Genomic DNA, 22,462 nt, shown 5'->3' with positions numbered 1-22,462 from the left:
CCTAAAGTTAATACAGCCTTTCCAAAAAATGCTGGGTTAGATTTTTATACTAGATTCCAAATGCATCTAAGAACTTACACATGTATACAGAATCTTTATAAAACAATTTAATTTGGAATATGTCAGACTTGTAGCAACAGAACCTCTATTAAAAACAGCCTAATTTTAATACATTAAACAGCTCAAAGAACCTCTAAAATCCAGTCAATGCAAAAGATTCATAAACTTGTAGACTTCATTTACTATCAAAACAGGACATTTTTCAATATTATATTTATATATATATATTTTAAAGACCAATACACATTCTACATCCTGTAGGAACAAAAACTCTTTAAGATTTGTCCCTAAAGATATTAAAATATGTTGATTAGAACATATTACAATGGCAGACATAAGTGTATGTTCCTCATTGTTCCCCTTTTGTACCTATGTCTTTAATCTTCCTTCATATATTTTCTGTAGTGGAAACCTACGGCAAAAAATCCAGTGTCTTGTTCTGGCATCTAAGTAAAGTAAAAATGGTAAAGAAACTTTAAAACAGATGCCAGACACATCAGACACTTATCTGAAAACTCAGCCATTGAAGCTGGAAGTGAAGGGGTATTGGGAATATGTATTTTGGTCTTATTCTTGCACTTCACCTTGACTAATAGATTGACAATCTGATAAAGGTTAGAAAGAAGTTCCTTAGATTTTCATTGCACTCACAGTTCTGGAAAAACAAACAAACAAACAACAAAACACAACAAAACACAACTCAATGAGGAGATAAACACCTATAGAATAATAAAATGGTTTGGGTTGGAAGAGACCTTAAAGACCATCTAATTCCAATCCCCCTGCCATGGGCAAGGACAACTTCTACTAGACCAGATTGCTCAAAGCCCCATCCAACCTTATTCTCTTTAATGAATAGGTGATGTCTATATAAACATGTCCTGTAAGAGCTTCCCACCTTCCATCCCCCAATGTACTTTTAACAAAACAGTTTTCTTTCGTGCTTTCCAGTTAACTCTTCTGTACATGTCCCCTGCACGGTAATTCCTCACAGCCTTTGGAGGCTGAAATAACATCCTGTCTTAAACATAAGGATAACTACTTGCGTGTGATTGTAGTAGCAATCCTTATATGTGAGGCTACCAAGCTGTGCCTGTGAGCCTCATGTCCAGTAGTGTATGCTGCTGAAATTCTAAAATCGTCTATGCATCACTTTGTGTAAACTGAGTAAAAACTAGCTGGAAGAAAGAGAGAAAGAACAAATTAATTGTGCATTTGAGGCTATTTTTTTCCTATATGAAAGAAAATATCCTTATGTAAGAAATGGAAGATTTGGAAGAGTTCTCTTTATAGACTGGCAGCACCAATTAGACCAGCTTTTCTATGCTCATCTATGTCAGCTAGAAGAGGAAAAGCAGTGAATCTGAATCCTAAAGCTGTGTAAGAACTACTCATGAGATGGAATTGACTTGCTGTGCAGCCATTAGTGAGACCAAATTCAACTGCAGGTGCCAAGTGTCACTGGAGTTGGTTTGCCCAACAGCAGGATTGGTGTGGGTGAGGGAAGGATGAGTCCTGTGCCGAGTATAATGTTGATGGGGTAGCACTAACAGATGCCTCACTGTTTTTCCTTGGGCAGAGATACACACTCTCCCTTTTCCTCTTGCAGCTACCCATGTAGCAATCAGCTGCATCTTCAACATATTATCAGCAGGGACTCTGAAAAGCCAGCATCAGTCGGATGTAATACATAGCAATGGGTAAGATCATGGTGTATGTGTGTCACAGACAAGGTTCGGTGTGTGTTTGAAGGACCTTGTCACTATTTCTTCCAATTCGTATTGCAGCAAATAACTCGCTTCCTGAGAGAGTTGTCACTGCAGGAGCTCAACTGGGGATATTTGAGTTTGAAGAACAGATCTTGCACTTGGGTTTGCAGGATTGCTGGAAATATGGATTGGCAGAGACAGAAAAGAGGATAATATACAATGCAGTACACTTAGCTGGGGTATGTGAGAGTACTCGTGTTCCTGCCACTCAGGGAAAAGAGGTGGGAGCAGGACAGGGGCAGATGGGATTGTTCTTCCATTATACAAGCATGGAGATAGAAAACTGACACCAATAGCACCAAAGAGCTGCAGCCACCAGACACCAATGAGAAAGAGTCCTGTTGTGAAGCATAGCTTTGACAGTCTTCATTCTAAATCACTTTGCTTCTCACCCACCTAATGCTAATATTTTTTCAAACTGCACCCCCCAAAGTAGGTGACATTTAAACTGTCCTCTGGCTGGGAACCAATTAAAGGCATCTCACAAGATGGTTGCGCACGATGGTAAGGACACATTGAATAATCAGGACTTTTCATTGTCTCAATCATATGCCACAAGGTTTATACATTTTCATCACAACATAGCTTTTCCACAAGGTAAAAGAGGTTATTCCTTGGAGGCTTGCAAGAAATGACCAGAGAAATGCAGTTTTCAATAACGTAAACTGCTTTTTATCAGTGCAAAAATTTCAGGCAATGTGTCACACATTTCTTTTCCAAATGAGAACTGGCAAACGATCAGAATTTAGCAAGCTTCAGTATGAGTGAAAGGTTGCCTCTCACTAGTAGTGCCACTGTTAACATGAAAACAAGATCTGTAAGAATGATTATTGAGTGAAATGTTTAACTTGTACTTTAAGGTCAGAAAGATTTATCAGATTCCTGGAGATACTGCAGAAATTGTTATTTCACCTGCAAGCCTGACAAGACCATGTTAGAAAAATCTTTTGCAGAAGCCTGAAATTCTGCCTTGGGGAAAAAATATTGATTGTAAAATATGTTAGGAAGAATGGACTGAGCACATTGCAAATCATTTGACAACATTCTTCTAAAATTATATTGCCTTTAAACTACTGATACTGAAACTAATTCTCAATCCTCACCCTCCTCTATTATCAGTCTTTATATTTATGACTTCCTTAGCAATTAAAAACTCCACAAAAATAAAGAAGAAAATTGAAGATGGTTTTCCATGTTACTGTCATTTCTTCAGAAAGTAATAATAAACTGCTATTGAAATGTTAACTAAAAAGAAAAGGTAATTTTAGTCACAGACAAGAGAAATGGACAGCAATTCAAAGCAGTTAAGGCACAACTCCACTCAGGGAATTTGACCTCTAATCTGCAAGCTATGCAGTGGGGTGCACTTCTTTCAAAAGAAGTGGAGACCCATCAGACCCTGAGTCCCACTCTACCCATGTTTTAAAGATCTGGTTCATATTCAGCTCTCCCTAAAATGAACCTGAAGTAACCAGTACCATTGAAAGACCTTCAAATATTGAGATTCAAATGAACATATAGTCACAGCCCCTTCACACAACAGTAATAGTTAATTAAAGTATAGTGATAATTAAACAATACTGATAGCTGGGACAAGGATTCTTGTAGGAAGAATTTCTGCTATTTTTATCCCCTCTTCCTTGTAGCACTGATTCATTACAACCAACACAATTGTCACATGCAAATTAGGTGCACAGATAAGGTGGCAATTGAAAAAATTACCTCTGATGTTGCACTTGGCCCACTTAATTATGAACGCTGTTGACCCAACTCTGTCTGCCTATTTAGTCATAACAATTCAATAAAATAATTATTAATACTTACCTAAATTACATCTTAATGTCTTGAATGTATATTGCAAAGATAATTTCACTTCATTTGAGTAATGAAAATTCTGAGGAGTCTATATTGTACCATTATTCATATTACTTGAGATAAATGCTAGTTATCCTAGATGCTAAATTTCTCAAAGGACCCAATTTAAAATCAATATTACTGTGAGCTAATTAACAAAATTCTAAATTCTTGGGAAAATACTCCTTTCTCCAGTGAATATATAAGTTTGGGGAGTGCAAGAAGGGGCAAACAGTATTTTCAGAAATAAAAATGCTGAATACCTGCTCTGCATGTAACATGGAATTCTGTTCAAACTTGACATTAATGCTGGTGTTTTTGTAATAAATGTAGAAACTCTGCTTACCTCCCAGAAAGTCTCACTGAGTAAATGTGTATGTTTCAAACCACATTTCTGTCTGTCAGGTATTTTTTTGCTCACATTTTTATCAACCCTAGCCATGTTGAGCCACACAAATCACCCCAAAGAGTATAAAACACAGTCAAAGACTTAGACTTTAAAATTCTGAGCAGAATCCATATCTTAAAAATAGCTTATTCACAGAGAAGGTCTGTGAAACAGCAGCAAGAAAAACATATGCTCAGAAAAATACTTAAGCCTTCAAATGATTATGCCCTAAAGTTACGGTTGTGGTCTTGCAAGCCTTTGCTCAGCTCCTGCCTGCAGCTGAACTCCACTCATATCTTTTTTCATTTTTACCTCTGGGCTCCCTGGTTTTCTGTTCTGAGTAGATAGAGCAGCTTGGAAACTACATCCAACTTTGCATTTGCAAAGAGTCTAGAAATGAGGCCCTGCTTCTCATAGGTACCATGGGAGCTTGATCTGATGGGAAGTCTTAGAGAATGCCTAGGGCAGAGCCACAGGAGCATGGCATGAACTGTAAGCTGTTCTTTCCTAAAAATGTGACTGAAGGAGGAAGAATTGCTTTATCTTTCTTCTTCATATCACAGCACCGTTATGAGAGGATTCACGCAGAAGGGAGATCAGGTTCATGTGTCTTTCTCAAACTTGAATTTTGGATTTCCTAAAAAGGAGAACAAGCTATGCAATAACTGACAGGGAAGGGCATTCTGGGATTGAGGAGGAATTGTTTTACAGTCCTGCTGAAACTAAATTACCATGAAACTCAGCCAGTAAACCAGAAAGGAACATTATCCTTTAGACCAGTGAGAGCTAGGTGTGGTAAATCAATCTTCCAGAGCTGTTGCTAGAAATGTTTCTGGTTTACATCCAATAACAGCTAGCTATAAAAAGTAGAGAGAAAGCTACAAATTCAGGACTATCTCTTGCAACCGAGTATCGTAACTTCTGAGCTACAGAGTCATTTGAGCCTCTAGATAGTACTGTAATTTGAAAGAAAGTGGTGAGCCAGCTGTCCTCATCCAGAGGGACAACTTTGATGTCGAGATCTAGGGAGCAAGATGGAAAATCCAGCCTCCAAATGGTTTCTAAACCACAGCTTCAAAGGGAGGCAAAACTTTTCAATATAACTCTTGCCTTGGATTATCTTACTGGCTTCCTCTGCTTATCACTGCAAATCTCTTTATTAAGCACCTCGCTCTTCCTGTTAAGTTATGCAGGGTCTTGTGTGCCAAACTCAATTGCAGGGATCCTGCTCCCAGACACAGGAACTGTAAAGTCATATGTGGTCATGTCCACCATAGCTGCCGCTACCTGTATTTGTAATGTGATCTTGTGGAAGCCTCACCTGGCTGTTTGGGGCCCACTCTCTGCACTGCAAAATGAAGCCACAGTCTAATTTTCACATGCCCAAACCCTTTTTCAGACATACATCTTAGTAACTTGAGGCTATTAGGTCACCTGAACTCGCTGTTTTAAAATTTTATTACAAAATAGAACGAATTATGAAGCAGCTTCCAAAAACTACTGGAAAATTAATTGTGTTTTCTATGCATTGCTGATTGCTGTGTTTAAATGAGTTTCACGTTCTTCCATGCCTCTTTTGATCTGTTGTGGTGCAGCAAGGGTAAAAGGTAAGAGAGCTTATAAGCGAAGAAGGCTGCTGTAAAACAAACTGGAATATACTAACTGTCTCTAGCTTAAAATTAAAAGGGTGCAGGGAAAATACAGAGTCAGGCTTGCTGGCTAAATGCAACCATTACGCTGAGAAGTATTTTGATATATTCCTACAGATTTTGTTTGTTAAGGCAGACACAATGCATAGCATGATTGAACAAGGTATTGTTTCCCATTGCACACAGAAGAGATTTCTGTTATGTGTGGTTTTTCTTATACAAACCGTTGTGATTTATTGCCACGGTATATGCAGAGATATTACTCTTCAGGTCCCTGAGGCCTAAGAGGTAAATGGAGATTGTCTCCATTTTCTTCATACTCTTTCTAAAAATATGAGAACATTTGATTAAGGGTTGACAATTTTCTTTTCTTCCTTTCCTTGTTCTTGTAATTCATTTCACATGGGAAGTGGGCTGTGTTTTTCTTATTCCTTCCAATTCAGCAGCTGGGTGGCTTGCTTCGCGGGCCCACTCTTGTCACCATGGCAACCAGCAGATTGCTGTAATACGATCCCATGTGCTTGATGTCACTACATGGGGCTATTGTTCTCGGAGAACAATTTGGGAAATGCATTTCCATATTCTCGTAAAGAAAGATTAATTAGTGTTCCACCGCATGGCCGTCCCGCGTGTCACTCGTGGACTGCAGCGTCATGCCAGGAAGTGCTTCACACACAGCGACTCCATGAAGGGTTCGTGCCACAAAGCCTGTGCCCAGTGCCAAGCAGGCACTGCTCCTCGGAAACGTGCTGGAAAGCCCTGGCTTCAGCTCTTGAGAATCACTAGCATGACCGTGCTAGGTGAGATCAAAGGTCTACCTCATTGGTTTGGCGTCTCTGCCAGCAGCCAAAACTGAATGCCCGGAAAAGCAAAATATATAAATAATTTGTCTTATATAATGCTTTCGTGCTGTTATTAATGGGTTAAGTTAAAGTGAAGTGCACCAGTATTTAGCTACATTAGAGACTGAATGCTGAATATATAGCAGGCAAAACACCTGATTTCACTAAACAGAAATCCAACATAGATTTTGAGTGATACATAAGGCTCAGTTGCTCTTTAGTGTTTGGGGGAAGCTGATTTACCATCCCTGTTCCAGCTTGCATCAAATCATCCTTGCACCGCAAAGCTGATTTCTTTTTGTGTGTCGCAGAGGTGGCAGAGGCTCTGGACTACCCTGCTTACAAATTAACTTTGGGATGATATATTCCACATAAAACAAAATAAGAGCTATCCCTTCAGAAACGGTGTTAAGTTAATAGGCCCAAAATTGTAGACTGCATGGAAGAAAGGGTATATCTTCATTCCTAAGGGGGTATTTCACTCTGTCCTGTACTGATTCCTAAAACACTTGAACATGGTATAATTGGGGAATGAGTCCAAAGAATAATGGAAAGCTGTTCTGTTTGCACTAAGTTTATTTAAAAACTAAAGTTTCAATTTTGGAAAACAACTGGGTAGCCACTGATAAAGAAAGCAGTGCACTCTGGAATGATTCACGGAACACTGCATTTCTTAATATGTATATATATATATTTTTTTTTGTCAACCCATGACAACATATATATATATATATATTAAATTAAACAATAAAAATGCGGTATGATCTGGATGTCACCAGTAATACAATATCTGTCACCCAGAACCTATGACAAGCTGTGTAGCTATAGAGTGGATCCCATATACTATATTAATTATCACAGGCATTAAAAGAGTTTGCCAACAATTTTGAAGTATCTTGCCATTGAAAAACAACATTTACAAATCTGAAATGTAAAATAACCATCCAAATTCAATAAATAAACAAACAAATGTGAAATCAGTTTTCTGTCTGTGTGAGGCAGACCCTAAACTTGGTACTTTCTATTCCCTTTCTTCCTACATATATGCTTTTACTTCCTGTGTAATTCATTCTCAATACACATACTGTATTCAGATGTCGTTCAAATACTGTGATCTTCCTTTCTGTTCACATTCTTGTCTTTATTTACACATTTTTCACTCTTTTGCAAATATTCTTGTATTGTTTATCTTAGATACAACACAAAAGCAGTAACTAATTCAACTACTCTGGTTCCATTTTCTACCCATAGCTGAGTAGTTAGGAACTACAAATACTTAGGAAATTACTCACAGAACATGATATTTTTATACCAATCCATTAGTAACTATTTAAAGACAGATATAATCTTTTATTTCCAGTGAATATAAAAAAAAATAAAATTCATGCATTTCAAGAAGTCTGTTCTTGGAAACTGAACTATGTAACTTGTCTCGAGCCAAAGAAACTACTGTCTGCAAAACTTAAAGTCACAGATTGGTTTTACATATTTTATGCATAGTTCTAGCATCTTGATATAGTCCTTTCAACTCTTCCATCTGCCTTGCAAATATTATTTGGTTTCAAGAACCTTATATAAAGGTAAACATATACTGTTATTTAACTGAGGGAGTGATTATTCTTCCCATAGACCCGTTGTATTTTCTTAAAACTCTGAGTTAACATGTTCAAAATGAATGAGAGAACAGTCTGATATATTCTTAGGATAGTATTACCCATATGCAGACTGACCCAGTCCCAAGACACTGCAGAAGAACTCTGCAATGTTGTTACAGCTGATTTTCCAAGTACACATGGAGGGACACCTATTGCAAGAGACCTGTAATCCGACACTCTAATACTTCATTTCCCTCAGTCATAAGAAAACTTTCATGCAAGTCAGTCCATCTTGTGTGGCACCCAGTGCGATAAGCCTTTCCACCAATCCATTTCCTACACAAGGATACTGCATTTGACAATCAACATTTACAGAGTTTTTTGGGGCCTCCATTCTAGTCAAATTCAAGTAGCTTATTTGCTGATGCTTTGCAGATTTTTTTGTAAGCAAGCTTTTTCTAATTTAACTTTTCTTTGTAATAATAAAAAAAAATGTTCCTAATGGTCATGATGAACACTTAGGAGTCTCATTGCTCCTTTCTGCCTCAAATAGCAGGTCCAAAACAGACCATTAAACCAACAAATCAGATAATCAAAATGCATGCTCTTGACTGAGCAAGACAAAATAGTGAGAGACCATGTAACTTCACTTGATATAATTTCCGTACTTCAGTACGCATTCTTAAAAGGGAAGGTTACTGCATTGAATAAAACAGACAAAATAAGAACTGCTGATCTCCACTACACATTAGAGGAATGTTGCAAAGTCACAAAGCTACAAACTACCAGAATGAAGACTATTCACCACTGGCTTACCACCCTTCACCACAGGATACATATTCTATATGGTACCATACATACAGTATAATTGTATTTCTGAATAATCCATGAATTCAATGCAGGAGGACGGATGGTACTTACGAAACAAGATAGCTGATATTTCTTTTTTTAGCCTTTATCACTCTCTGTGTGGGTCCATGTCTTATATATAGTTTTCCATTGAAAGCTTCACCAGTAAGAATGACTCACTTTCTTCTGACTTTTTTTAGACATTCATTGAAATAATAATAGACAGCTCCAAACAGCAATTAATATATTTTATAAGACTTCTGCAAGGTGCCTTTTTATGCCCATTATACAGATAAAGAATTGGAATAGGACTAATTAGGGCCTGAATTTGAAAAAAATGAGTTCTATTAGTTCTTACTGCCTAAGTGTAGGGATTGTTTTCTTCCAGTCCAATGAGTACTTAGTACCTATCTACATATGTATTCAAAGGAGAACTAAAGTCAAATTCAGTTCTAGCTGTGAGCACTCACACTTTTGCAAATCCGAATTTTGCTGCTTCTTTTGTACGTGTGTATCAAAGCATTTTCGACACAAGTTTTGTCAGGAGAGGTTGTCTCAATTTGTAGCTAACTGTCCAAGTAAGTCAGAAGACTGAGTCGCCTCAGAAAATAGAAAAATCTGAATAATATGGTATTGCAAAGCATTCTGGGTAACATGTCCAGCTTTCTTCAAGGAGTCAGCGGAAGTCCAGCCAAGCAAACTAGCTCTCACTCAGCATCAGCTCTATTAGGCCACAGCTATCTCTCAGAGTAACACGAATGTTTCTGTGACAACCATTCAGTTTAATGTCCTTCTGCTTCTGTTCAGGACTTTCTAAAATTTGTTAAGTCAGTAAAAAGAGTCAGATTTCCTCTCTTTCCCTCTTCATTTTCTTTTCTCTCCTCTCTTCTTCATCTTCTTCTCCTCTCCTCTCCTCTCCTCTCCTCTCCTCTCCTCTCCTCTCCTCTCCTCTCCTCTCCTCTCCTCTCCTCTCCTCTCCTCTCCTCTCCTCTCCTCTCCTCTCCTCTCCTCTCCTCTCCTCTCCTCTCCTCTTCTCCCCACTCCTTTCCTTTCTTTCTTCTTTCCTTCCTTCTTGGATTTGGAGACAAAAAAGACACACAGTAATTTCTACTGAGTAAAGAAGAAATGGGGGAAAGGAAGAGATGGGGAGCACAAGAAGAGTCCATCCTGAAGGAATAGCATGGAATAGCATGGCAGAGAGAAAGCTTACATACACATGCATTTTTTGGAAGTAAGATACAGACCTGACTATCTTGGAAATAAATTGGAAGAATGGTACCCAGGTATCTATAGGAGAGACAAGAGGAATGCTGAGATAGTTTCTGCCATGAGTTTGGCTTACAGAAGCAATAAAATGTGTGAATTCAAGATTAAAGTAATTATAAATTACGTATAGTTAGCTCTTGCACAGAAAATGTTCCTGATTCATTTTGTTTGGGGCATAAAAATATTAATAAGTATTAAATAGTCATTTTGTTTTCATGCAATATTTTTAGCATGAGTCCAATCATTGTCACTGAATTTATTAAGAACTTAACTGACAGTACTCAGTGAGATTCCTCAGGTGATCTGGTTAACTCTGGGACCCTCCTAAGAAACTATGCTTTCTAACTACAGATACTTAGAAACCTTTATTGTCTAAGGACAGACACAAGCAGTTGATGACAAAATAGCTTTTAATATACAGATATTTCTATGCCAGGATCCTCTCTTGATTTCATATTTGTGGGCCATCAATATTACATAATTTCATAGGCAGATAATTAAGGGAATGGAGAAGCAGCTTCCGCAAACTCATAATCTAAATCAAAGGCTGACCTCAGAAAAGATCCTCAGACATATTGTCCTGTACATTCTCTATAGACCACGTTTCTTCTGCTCGTGCCATAAAGTGTTTTCTTTATTCCCTTTTCCCTTGAGTCTCCATTTCTTATGGTTCAAGAAGAAAGAAAATCAGCAGGCATCTTAAATAAATATATACATAAAGCAAGATGCTATTAAATACATAGCACAGTTAGAGACAGAGAGAAATCAGACCATACAACAGGAATAGCAGAATTTGAAGTCAAAAAGCCTGTAATTGCAGGGAAGTAAAGATTTGTTCGTATCTGGGTTCTTTGGCATAATACTTCACTCTTGCTGTATAAAGTTATTTTTCTGGGTAGAAAATGAAGACTTACTAATCTACAGGCAATGAAACAAGTACGTTAAAAAATCTGAACATCAGGAAATAAAAAAACATCATGGACAGAATAGACACATTTCCAAATTCCAAGAGAGAAGGAAAATGAAATAAAATCACTTGCATTGTCAATTTGTAATTCCTTTCTGGCAACAAGAGGGATGCCTAGGGAGTTCAGAGAAGCTAACAACTATAATATTCATACTATATTTAAAAATGGATCAAGGCTAAAAAACAACTCAGTATTGTGCAATCTTTTATCTTAATGCAGCATAGCAGCTAAGAACTATTATTTTTTATAAACGCCATCTTAAAGATGTAGGCTTTCTATGTGTTTGAAAGGGGAGCTGTTGTTTTGCGAGAGCATACCTGAAGCAGTGAAAAAGCTGTTAAATAGTTTGGCTGCTGAAGAATGGAAGCTATTAATCATTTAAGAAATTTTAAGAGCTGTAACCATCTGCACAGATATTTGTTTTTAGTGTGAGATATAAGATTCCAGTGAGTAAGATGCAGATTTTTTCCCCCTCTTCCTAATTGCAAAGGGGGATTGTGCACAGAGAGGGCCACTCTTAACCAGTTCCTGGCTGCTATATAGGGAGTCAGTGAAAATACTTTTTTGGCTTCATACCAGAAAGGTCATTTGATAGGTGCTTATCCAGTATACTCTTACTCATGGTATTCCAGTTTTTAATATTTCAAATGATCATTAGCACTCATATCCTCAATAACCTTATCCCCCCACATCTGCCACCCGGGTAAATACTTTAGCTTTGATACTTCAAAACTTGCATCTCGATCTGGTCTTTGGATCAAAATTTTTCTAATAATCAGTCAAAGACTTGCAACACAAACCTAGAGCGGGCACAGTAGATTTTGCAAATTTAGCCCATTGGTGTTCACATCAGTAATGTTAAATCATTCAGTTTCCAGTAATTTAATGAAGTACTTCATAAGATAATACTAACAAAAGCCTGAAACGAGATTTCACGTAAATCATGGGTTGTATGTACAAGTGTATTTACCATCAGTTTCAGGGCAGCCAGTCTAAAACAAATACAGTTTATTGTTGCATGGAGATTTTATCCCATATGCACAGTAATTGAAGCTTAATGAGAATGCAAAAGATACAGAATATGATTATGTTCCACAGTGAATAAAATGTTTGAAATGTTTAATGTAGTGTTTGAAAGTCTACAGAAGTAAATTATTTGGGGAATAAAATAGCATTTGTATTACTTGTTTCCTGAAAATACATTTCAGTCAGAAGTGGACTAAGGAAAAGATCAGACAGCAGACATGGATTTCATTGTGTAATATTGTACTTATGATGAGTTTAAGTCTGTTGCTAATCAGTTATGCTTCTGTAGCATACAATCATAGAAAAGGAAAGGCAGTATGCTTTGTCAGCAGTACACCTTTACCTGACTTTCAGCAGCTGAACAATATAACTTTTTTTCCCTTTAAAAGTCAAAAACACCAAATTTCCTTAGAACTGAATCTGTGTTTAGACCCACATAAAACACTTGGACAACATTTTTGGAGGTGGCCTCTGATGCACAGTGCTTAGTTTCCAAAGAATTCTGGCAAAAGTGTTTCTAACTGAAGACATTCATTTTTATTTGTCTGAAACAAGTTATCTTTGGAAGTGTTACCCTTTTATCTTTGCTAACTCTTTATAACCCATTTACTAAAATGCAACCATTACTTCCAAAAACAAGATGTGTATTTAGATGTAGAAACACTTAAAAGTGATAACACAATTCCGATGTTCCAGATGATCAATACTAGCCACATGTATATCACTGCTGAATGAGAAAAGAAGGCACTTTGGGGTTTCATAGTTTTAAAAAAAACATTGGGCTAAGGTTGTAAAGTCATTAAGCCATGCAACAGCAGAAAAATAAATATATGTTTTACTGTTAAAAGTTAGTTCTTTGAAATGTGTGCTTGTGCATGCTCATGCCTCAGTACAATGAGCAGCAGCAGTTCTGAGGGGAAAAAAAAAAAAAAAAGTAGATAACCCTGTAATTGAAGACTGTATCGTAAGGCACATGAATGTGAAGGACAAACTGAGGTTGCACATGTAACTCCCTGGTTCTGTATATCTGAATATACATAATTTTTCAGCTTAGGGCTCTTTTTGTGTAATGTGTGTGCACGTGTGTGTGAGATCAAGCAGAATGGACAGCATGGACTGTGAAAAGCAGTCAGAACAGGTAGCAGCATGCTGATAAGGGCTTCACAGGCTTGATTGCATTTGTCAGTACAAAGATTAAAAGTGATGCTGAGGAGTTGGTACCATTAAAGATATATGGGCATGGGATATGGGAGAAGGAATCATTTTCACCAATGTGTGCGAAAATGGAAGATCTCTAAACTGAAGGAAATTTTGGTTGCCCAGGAAATTTAAAGTGGTCAGGCGAACTCTATCCCAGGGTGTTGCTTGCATGGCAATTCTGGTACATCACTTTAGAACAGCTTTTAAAAGGTGACCGTAGTTTTACTAGCAAAATTAAGCCTGCCTTTGTTGAAATCTTAAATGTTTTTGATGTAAGGAAAAATTCTCATCTACTTGCTGAGAGGTACAGTAAATTGTTTCCTTTACTGGTTTCTCTTAAATATTTTGATTACCTGTTAAGAGCAGAGTTAATTCATTTGAACTTATTTTCACCCTTCTACATTCCATCACCACATTCTATTCAATTCCTCCTCTTCTCCTCACCAGACTCACTACTGATGAGAGTAGCTATCTGTTGCTACCATTTACTTCTTGAATAGGGAATTAGTTGTATGGTGAAAGGATGAAGACACAGGTCAAGAGACTGGAAATCTATATTTAAGATGAATACTGTGACCTGAAATACATATTGCAACTATATTTGTATTTTATTCGTCCTCTACTAATTCATTCATTCTCCAGTTCTCAAATGTGATTATTAAAGGATCTCATATTTCTTCTTTAGTTTCTTAAGACTCTTAATCAAACATCACTAACCTAGATGATTCACAGATATTAATCAACAAAGTACTATTTTAGCTTGTAGTATGATCACTCTCTCTCCTTCCCCCCCCCCCCCCCCCCCCCCCAAATATCTCAGTGGCTTTCATTAATACTGTATTTCACTAATATTGTACTTTTTTCTTTACCCTAAGACAAAAATGACTCTTATCTGAGTTCTAGCAGTGGTCATAACTTTTTAAATATTCATTTTAGCTATAGTATATTTATCAAAGTTTTTTCAGAATGCATTTTACTAACATAGCTAATATAACGTCATTTTCTCTCTACTAATTTTTCTCCTTATTGTATTTTCGTTATTTACCTATTACTTCATGATGTGTTCTGTCTTGTATTTATTTTAGATACAGTTTCTGTTTTGTTTGTTTATTTTTTCATCTGCATAAATGCCTAAGCTTTTTTTACATCACCCAGTACTCTTTCATAAAGAATAACATGTCCAAGAATCTTATACCTATTTCCAGTTACCTGTTAGTACCCATTAATCTTTCCCTGATAACTCCGTCAGAATCACACAATGTAATTATCTGTAATCAAGCTCCTCTGGACTGCTGTCTCCTTCAAACATTTAACTTCGTCAGGGAAGTCTGTCATTGTTTGAGATTAGTTTACCTATTGGTCCAGACTCCATTTATTTGTTTCTTGTCGGACTATTTTTCTTAAGTGGCATTATAAAACACTGTATATTTTGTTCCTTATTTAATATCTTTCATTGTATAATTTATTTTAGTATTATCCTTTGAATCTTCAGTTTTTTAGTCTGAAGAGTAAAAGATCTTAGACTTTCTCCTATTTTAACCTTTAAACTTTCTTTTTCTTTTAATGACCTTTTCATATTGACGTTTTCCATATCTTTCATAATTTATTAAGAATAGCATTATACATATAATTGTTATACAAACATTTCTAATTCTTGAAGTTCTACCATTGTCTTTTTTGGTAGCAAAATCATCTGGAAAGGTTTTGGCCTTAAATAAATACATAGCAAGAACATTGTATCAGCATGATATCTCTTATTTATGAGTTATTAAGATATCATGCTTCATTATAACATGTTTAGAATTTTCAGCTGTTTTATCAACATAATTTTCAGATTAAATATATTCTAATAGTTTCTCACAAACTTCTATTTAGGGCCAATAGAACATTCCTTGCATGTGTAGTCTCAGAATACTCTTTTTAGGGTTCATCAGTGTTTGCACACTGAGATGAAGGTCTGTTTCTGCACACGGCAAGCTTTTAGCTCAAGCACAACATTTAACATTAACATTTAACATATTGTTAGAGCAGATGGGACAAATTCCAGCCCTTAAGTACCGTACTTGCAGACATGTACTATGAAATAATTTCATTTTTAGTGGTGAAAGTACATGCAATGTTTTTCAAAGTCTGGATAGAAAGTTTGACCCTCTGTTCTTAATGTGGGTAAGACTGAGCCTGGTGCATTGATATGTACATTGGACAAGCTCTTGTTTCTCAAACTGTTGCAGTGAGCTTCCCAAAGAGACACACAGACACTGCATGTCACTAACTTGAATGGCAGAGGTGAGTGGAAGGACATTCCACTACATACATTGGGACCTAGGTATCCTACCCAGTGTACAGTCTGTGTGCCTTGTATTTACAACCTTGTGTGAAAAAACATTTAAATACAGATGGCCAAATATTCTAGAACAGCCAGACAAACCCTCATCTAAAGGTTAACTTAGTAGAACTTAGCAGAGAGGTAGATGAACCCATCCATGATCATACCTTTAAGATACAATTGTTGAGACAGGTTTAGATGAAAACTGTTCCCTCTAACTCTCCAGGAATCCACCATATCCAGGATGTCTTAATGAAGACAACAGTCTGTTTGGAGATGGGCTTCTTATGAATTAATTTTCCATTTGACATAAATAAAAATTCTGTCTTGTTTTTCTTTCTTCTGGTGCACAATCATTATTGCCAAATCTTTCATAAGGTCATTTGTCAAGTGCAGGATCCGACCTACAGTGCTTGTGTTTTTTACATAGACACTCACGCACCATAAATATATATATATAAACATGAAGCAGATCCTTCTAAATTCCCTTTCTTGTAGGGAAAATCAGAATGAGCACTGCTGCCCCAGATCTTTTATCTGTATGCACTCACATAGGATGATGAAGAATGGTTTGAGGTCCCCTCAAGATAGAAAGACAACACAAGCTATTATTTGCATGTGATATTGAGGAGTATATTAACAAGCTCTTCTGCCCCTTGACTAGCTTGAGGAATGCCAGAACAGAAGCATTAACTGGAGCACACAGAATTGGATTATTTGTTAGACCTGCTGCTGTTGCAGGATGAGATGCACAGTCTTCATCTCTGGCATGTACCTGAGCTCAGCTGTGCAGGTCTTATAATAATAATCCCGACTAGGATGGAAAAAAAGAACTTCAAGCCTCTGGGATGGATGTTCAGAGGGAAGAGGAAAAAAAAAAAACTCTAATAAAAATATTTTGTGTTTTCTTTTTTTTTGTGAACACTGGATAGATTCTAGCCCAAACTGAGCCATTGAAATTTTTCTGTCTACAGGATAGCTACTGAAAAATAAATAAATAAATTAATTAAATCAATAGAACCAGGAGAGAGATTCAGCTGACCAGATGAATCTGCTTTAACTTGTTGTAAAATAAGTACCCTGATAGTTAGCCAGTCAGCTAATTACACTTTATGCTCCCTTCGCTTTAATAGATGACTAGCTGCTTCACATAGTAGTCCACAAATAAGAATCTAGTCATTTGAAGTGCTGTAATGTACATTGCCTGGAATCCAAATGGAGCTCCAGATGGGTAGGGGTTCCCCATAGATTCTGTATCATATATTCCTGGCCTATTCAGATGTCTCAAACAACTCACGTGATTCCAATATGTGGACAACTGAGTATTAAACATCTACTGACTGCCTCACTAAACCTAAACTCTGCCCCACTCTACATTTAACTAACAGGTTGAACTAAGGAAGGAGTTGGCCTGCCTCAAGATCCAGTCATAAAAGGTTACCAAGGTGAAGGAGAGGAAGACTAGGAAGAGTATAGACTGACAAATAGGTACTTGGCTTGGGGTAAAAGCCAGGGCCACACTGACACTGAGAGGAGCTCCACAGTTAGGGCCAAGCTCTGTAAATCTACCATGAAACTAAAAGCAAGTCCTGGGGTTTACAAGTGAGGTTCAGATGACTAGGCTGAAATTCATGGTTCTGGGTATATACTCTGAGATTGTACCAGATATACAGAAAACCACAGCTTATTCCAGAGTCAGTGGAACTTGTATTCTTTCTGCTCTGCTAAAAACATGGCTTGCTGCATATTACTGACTGTGAGTTTAAGGTTGCCTTCAACAGCTCATCAACTCTGGCTACATTACACATAGACAAGGCTCTGAATATTCTTGTGCTTCGGATGATTCATGACTGCCCTGATCAGTCCCTGTAGTAGCCATTGTGGACCTGGAGAGCTCAAAGCCTGAATGTTGCAAAGGTCAGTCAGCTGAAAGTCACCAAAATCACTACAGACTAGCAACATGTCAAACATTGGCCTTTTTTTTCATTATCTACAGCATGGCTAATTTAAGAAAGATGTTGGCAGACTGACACTCTTTCAAGCTTTCATCTCATGCTCAAATCATCAATCCCTGCACTGGGTATTTTTGGACAAAAGCTGCAGTGGTCTCTACAAGTGCAAGACTCGGGGCCAATGCACGTAGAGAATTTTGTTCAGGTGCATGTCTCTGTAAAGAAATAAAATTGCATGTGTCCTTGGTACTTGATACAGAGTTTAAAATCCTCTAGAGAGATTAAAGGCAAGAATTACTGGGTATACCAGGACAGCAAATCCCAGGAATGAGACCTGAGGATAGACTGCAGATAAACTTCAGCTGACTAATAAACCTCCAGACCTAGTAAAAAAAAAAAAAAATAATAAAGAAAAAGAAACAGAGAGAGAGAGAGAGAGAGAAGAAAAGTCAAAACTTCACTCAAAACTAAATTCAAAACAGACAGCCAAGGGGAATTGAAAAGGTAGTCCATGCCTAGTGTTGCGAAAATGGGTAAATACTTGTGCAGGTTAGTTCACAGGATGAATAGCAATACTATATGTATAGATATAAATAGAAAATAATTAGAAGGAAAAGAAATGCATATTCACCAAAGATACTACATGGATAATCAAGACATCTGTTTTGAGTTCCTTTCCATTCATGAGCTCTGTGTGGCCTGGAACATTTATGATTCGTTTCAGCTGCATAAGCATCAGGACTCTAGAACCGCCTCAGATGCTCAGTGGTGTGGTACTTGCCTCCAGCTGTTAATCATGAAGGGCTGGCCTGTCTCCAGTTTTCGTGACAATAATATCTGTCAGCCCTGTCTGGAAACTCTTGGATTCCCTACAGTATCTCAGCTGGTACTAGATACCTATGTTTAAGCAACTGAATTGATCTGTTAAACATTATGTTAGCAGATATTTCAAGATGTAGATCCTCATCTCAGATTTTTAAGCAGTTTTAAATTCTGTCCTGCAGTCACTCTATGCCTCAGATTCCTAACAGTGAAAGAGAGAGAATTTTAAAATTATTTAGGCAATATGTAGATCCTCAGGCAATGCAAGCCATTTAAGTAGTTGGAGGGGTAGAGGTGCATGTTTGTAAATCCACAGCAAAGCTAAAGACAGTCTAGTGTACAATGCCAATTCACATATTAACTGTTATTAGTGAACAATATTTTGGAATGTCAAAAACAAGCAAACAAACAAAAAACATAATCTAGAGCTTCATACTTTTATGTTAACTCATCATAAATGGTTTCTGGTCCCATTTTCACTCATACAGTGTTTTAAAGATCTTTTTAAGAGAGATTATCTTCATCAAATTGCAATATTAAGCAAGTGATAAAATTTCAGAATATCTTAAATGATTAGAACAACCTATAAATAGACAGTCATATGAAGTCTTTAATCAGGACTAGTCCCCACTGGGCAGTGATTTGATTGAACTGCTTTTATCTCTGTGAATCCAGAATGGAGTCTTTGATGAAGTTCCAAAGTTGTAGAAAGCTGCAGTGAAGGATCTAGTGACATCACACGTTTGTATATTTTCATCTGTTCCTCTGCAATTCAATTTTTTTCTCAGCAGACTAAGTTACGTAGGCCTGCAAGTCTGCATAGAGACTATAACTTGCCCCAGGGATTTGCATGGGGCCTATGCATCAGAAAGATGTTCTGTGATTCATTAGGTTTCCTCATGGTTTATATCTAGCTTATATACTACAATTTAAGACTGACCTAATTGTTTTCCTGTGCTTTAGAATTAGTTTAACTGCAAAATAACATTTACATTATGAACACTGCAGTATCATCTGCATCTTCAAATATAGCCTATCCCTGCACAAAGTCATGACAAGTTTTTACATCTGAAGGACACTGCAGCCTATTACACAACAAAATGTCGAAGTTAATAATGATTGCGTATATATATATATTCAAGTACGATTCTATTCCTATAAGGATACGTGAACCGAGACTTGGAACTGAATCTGCCTCAGGCCTACTAAATGTTATGCAAGTGTCATTCCTGCACGACAATAATAGTAGGTAGGAACTGCAACTTGCTATGTGCACAAATATTCTGTAAATGCAAATAGAGTAGTTAAGGAAAACACAACTAAGATTTTAATAGTATGTTTAAACATATTTTAAAAACATAAATATTGATGAACTAAAGCAAAACTATTCATACTTTCAGGTTAATAGCAACCAGGCTGTTTCTTCCTATAAAGTCCACACACTGAGGTAGCATTAACAAATCTTCCTAATTCTAAGCACAGTTTAGTGAATAACTTTCCAAATGCCTGAGGGTGAGTAAACATAAGGAGTTAATTTCTATGATCTAATGAATGATTAACCATGAAATCCTTTTATCTGAAAAACACCTTTATATTAGAATGTTAATTTAATTAGTAGAATTTTGCCATTGAGAGTTGTATAAATAAGATATATTTGTTCTCAGATGTATGTTATTACATGGACATTAACTATATTGTTGTGATATCCCCTCTCCTGTTTTGAACATCTAGAAAGACCTGTACTACTAAATCATACTTAATAGGAGTGTGATGGTTGTTGCTTAGGCAACAGAATGAATAAATGCAGGTCAGAATGTGCTTCCAGAAAAACAAAAGCAGGAATATGGTACAGAATGAAGAACAAATATGTCTAACTGATTTTTACTGCATTGAAGTATTAGAGTTTTTTGACGTGAAGCAGCTAACCCATCTGAAACACTAGATTTAATAAGCTTATAAAGCTTAATAAAGGCAAACCATTTCTCTTATATTAAAGAAGACTATAACACATTTAAGTTTGGAGAAATCTGGAATTTTGTATTGTCATAGAAGGTGTTTCCCTCTCTCATTTTCTTATATATCTCCCAAGTTTAATTTTTTTTATTAACATTTTGTCTAGGATGGAAAATATCTTAACAAACTCTCTTTTAAATTTTTCAGGAGAGATTTTCATTAGATAATGCTGACATATCCGAAAGAATAATATAAAAGAAATTGGTATTTTCTGTTCATTTTACTTCCAATATAATAATGGAAATGCTCAATTTCTGATACAAACAAAAATTGAAACATGCAACAGTATGATAAATAGTGTGAAATCAATACATTAGTAACTATTAAATTACTGAAATTATATATTTGTATTATAGACAATTTTCCAGCTTTTTGCCTAATCATTGTATTTGTGAGTCTAATCTTCCATTCATATATGCATGCTACCACAACTATAATTAAGAGTAGTTGTGTATTTTACCTGCAACGTATACTTAAGAAAATAATTAATTTAAAATGATTGGAAAACATCAGCTAGTACACATGTGTACAGACATAACTTCATCTGCCCAATACCTGAAAAGTTTGATTTTAGTATTGAATACTAGACTCTCAGATAGAATTTGTATATTTACAAAACTGTACCAATAAGAGACTTAGGGAATGCAAGTCATAAATTCCCACATAATGTGGCTGGGGTCCCTCCACAGCCAGGGAATGACTGGGAAGCCCTCCAAGGCAGTTTCTTTTAGCTCCTTGGGTGTTCATCATTTACCTGTGGTAGGTGTAACCCTCTGAATTTGTTATGCCACCTACAGCCTCTTGTGAACAATTTCCTTCCGTAGTCTCTTTAAGACTAAATGATCACCTACTTATGTAACTAATGCTACAATATATACAAGAATTTGTACATTTTGGGAAACTGTGTCTTGAAATGCATTTTAGAACATTTTTTATTTTTATTTTTATTTAACTTTGCAGGGCTGACAGCACACCCTTGGTACTTTGTTTCAAGAATATTTAAAGGAAAAGATTCTAAGGATTTGTATTGATATAAGCAAAAGATCACGGTGCAGCCGTGTAAAAACAGGAAGAAATCTCTACACTATTATAATGGGGAGATAACATACATCTATGCCTTAATTTTCTGATTGGTAACTCATAACTATATAGTGATTTGGCAAAAGAAATTAAATAGGAAAACTGCAACTCATAAGATGATTCAATAGTCATAATATTCATATTGTTTCACTTCTGATTCTTATATGCCAGGTGTAAGCTGTGAAAAGTTAGAACTGTTCCAAGACATACACGGTTACTAAAAATATTGTAAATAAGGGGTGATTAATAATATTTTAAGATCTGATACTTAAAAGAAATGTGTTTGGGATTTTTGCAGGAGATAGAAGTAATGGGAATACCAAAGCAGGTTGAATGTGATTATCGAATAATCTTATAAGTAAGCTTATTTCTTTACTGTGAATATTCATTTCAATGGAAAGTTTGTCGGACAGATCTAGTTACTTAACACCTCATGTTAATACTGTAAATTCTGAAGTATGCAAAATTTATTTCATTCATTTGTTCCTGATAAATACTGAGAGTTAAAACAGAAAAATGGAACTATTAAGAGGAATGCATTACTTTTCCACACAGGGCATAAGTTTCAACAAGTGAATCCCACAGCCCGATTGTCTAAGATGCAAAAACATTTAACTGAGACATCCAGAATCACTTGCAAAAAGAGCGCATATTATTAAGTAATTATCTGCTATTAAAATACCTCTCAATGCAAGAATGGCATTGCATGCTATTTAATTATTGCAATGATGATGTTAATGTTTAAATAAAAGTAATAATATGTGAGGTATTTCAGACAGGGGTGCTTACAGCTTTAAATATTG

General features: G+C 36.4%; 1 protein-coding gene across 1 annotated transcript in view; it reads right to left on the bottom strand.

Annotated features, from left to right (window-relative positions):
* LOC121063868 (ankyrin repeat and sterile alpha motif domain-containing protein 1B-like) overlaps positions 1 to 22,462 on the bottom strand; it is a 269,342-nt gene that overhangs the window by 4,105 nt on the left and 242,775 nt on the right. The gene's annotated exons all lie outside the window — the stretch shown is intronic.

The sequence above is a fragment of the Cygnus olor genome, chromosome 1 (genome assembly GCF_009769625.2).
Source record: "Cygnus olor isolate bCygOlo1 chromosome 1, bCygOlo1.pri.v2, whole genome shotgun sequence".
Lineage (NCBI taxonomy): Eukaryota > Metazoa > Chordata > Aves > Anseriformes > Anatidae > Cygnus > Cygnus olor.
The sequence above is the reverse complement of the archived record's forward strand: the minus strand, read 5'-3'. Positions and strand labels throughout refer to the sequence as shown.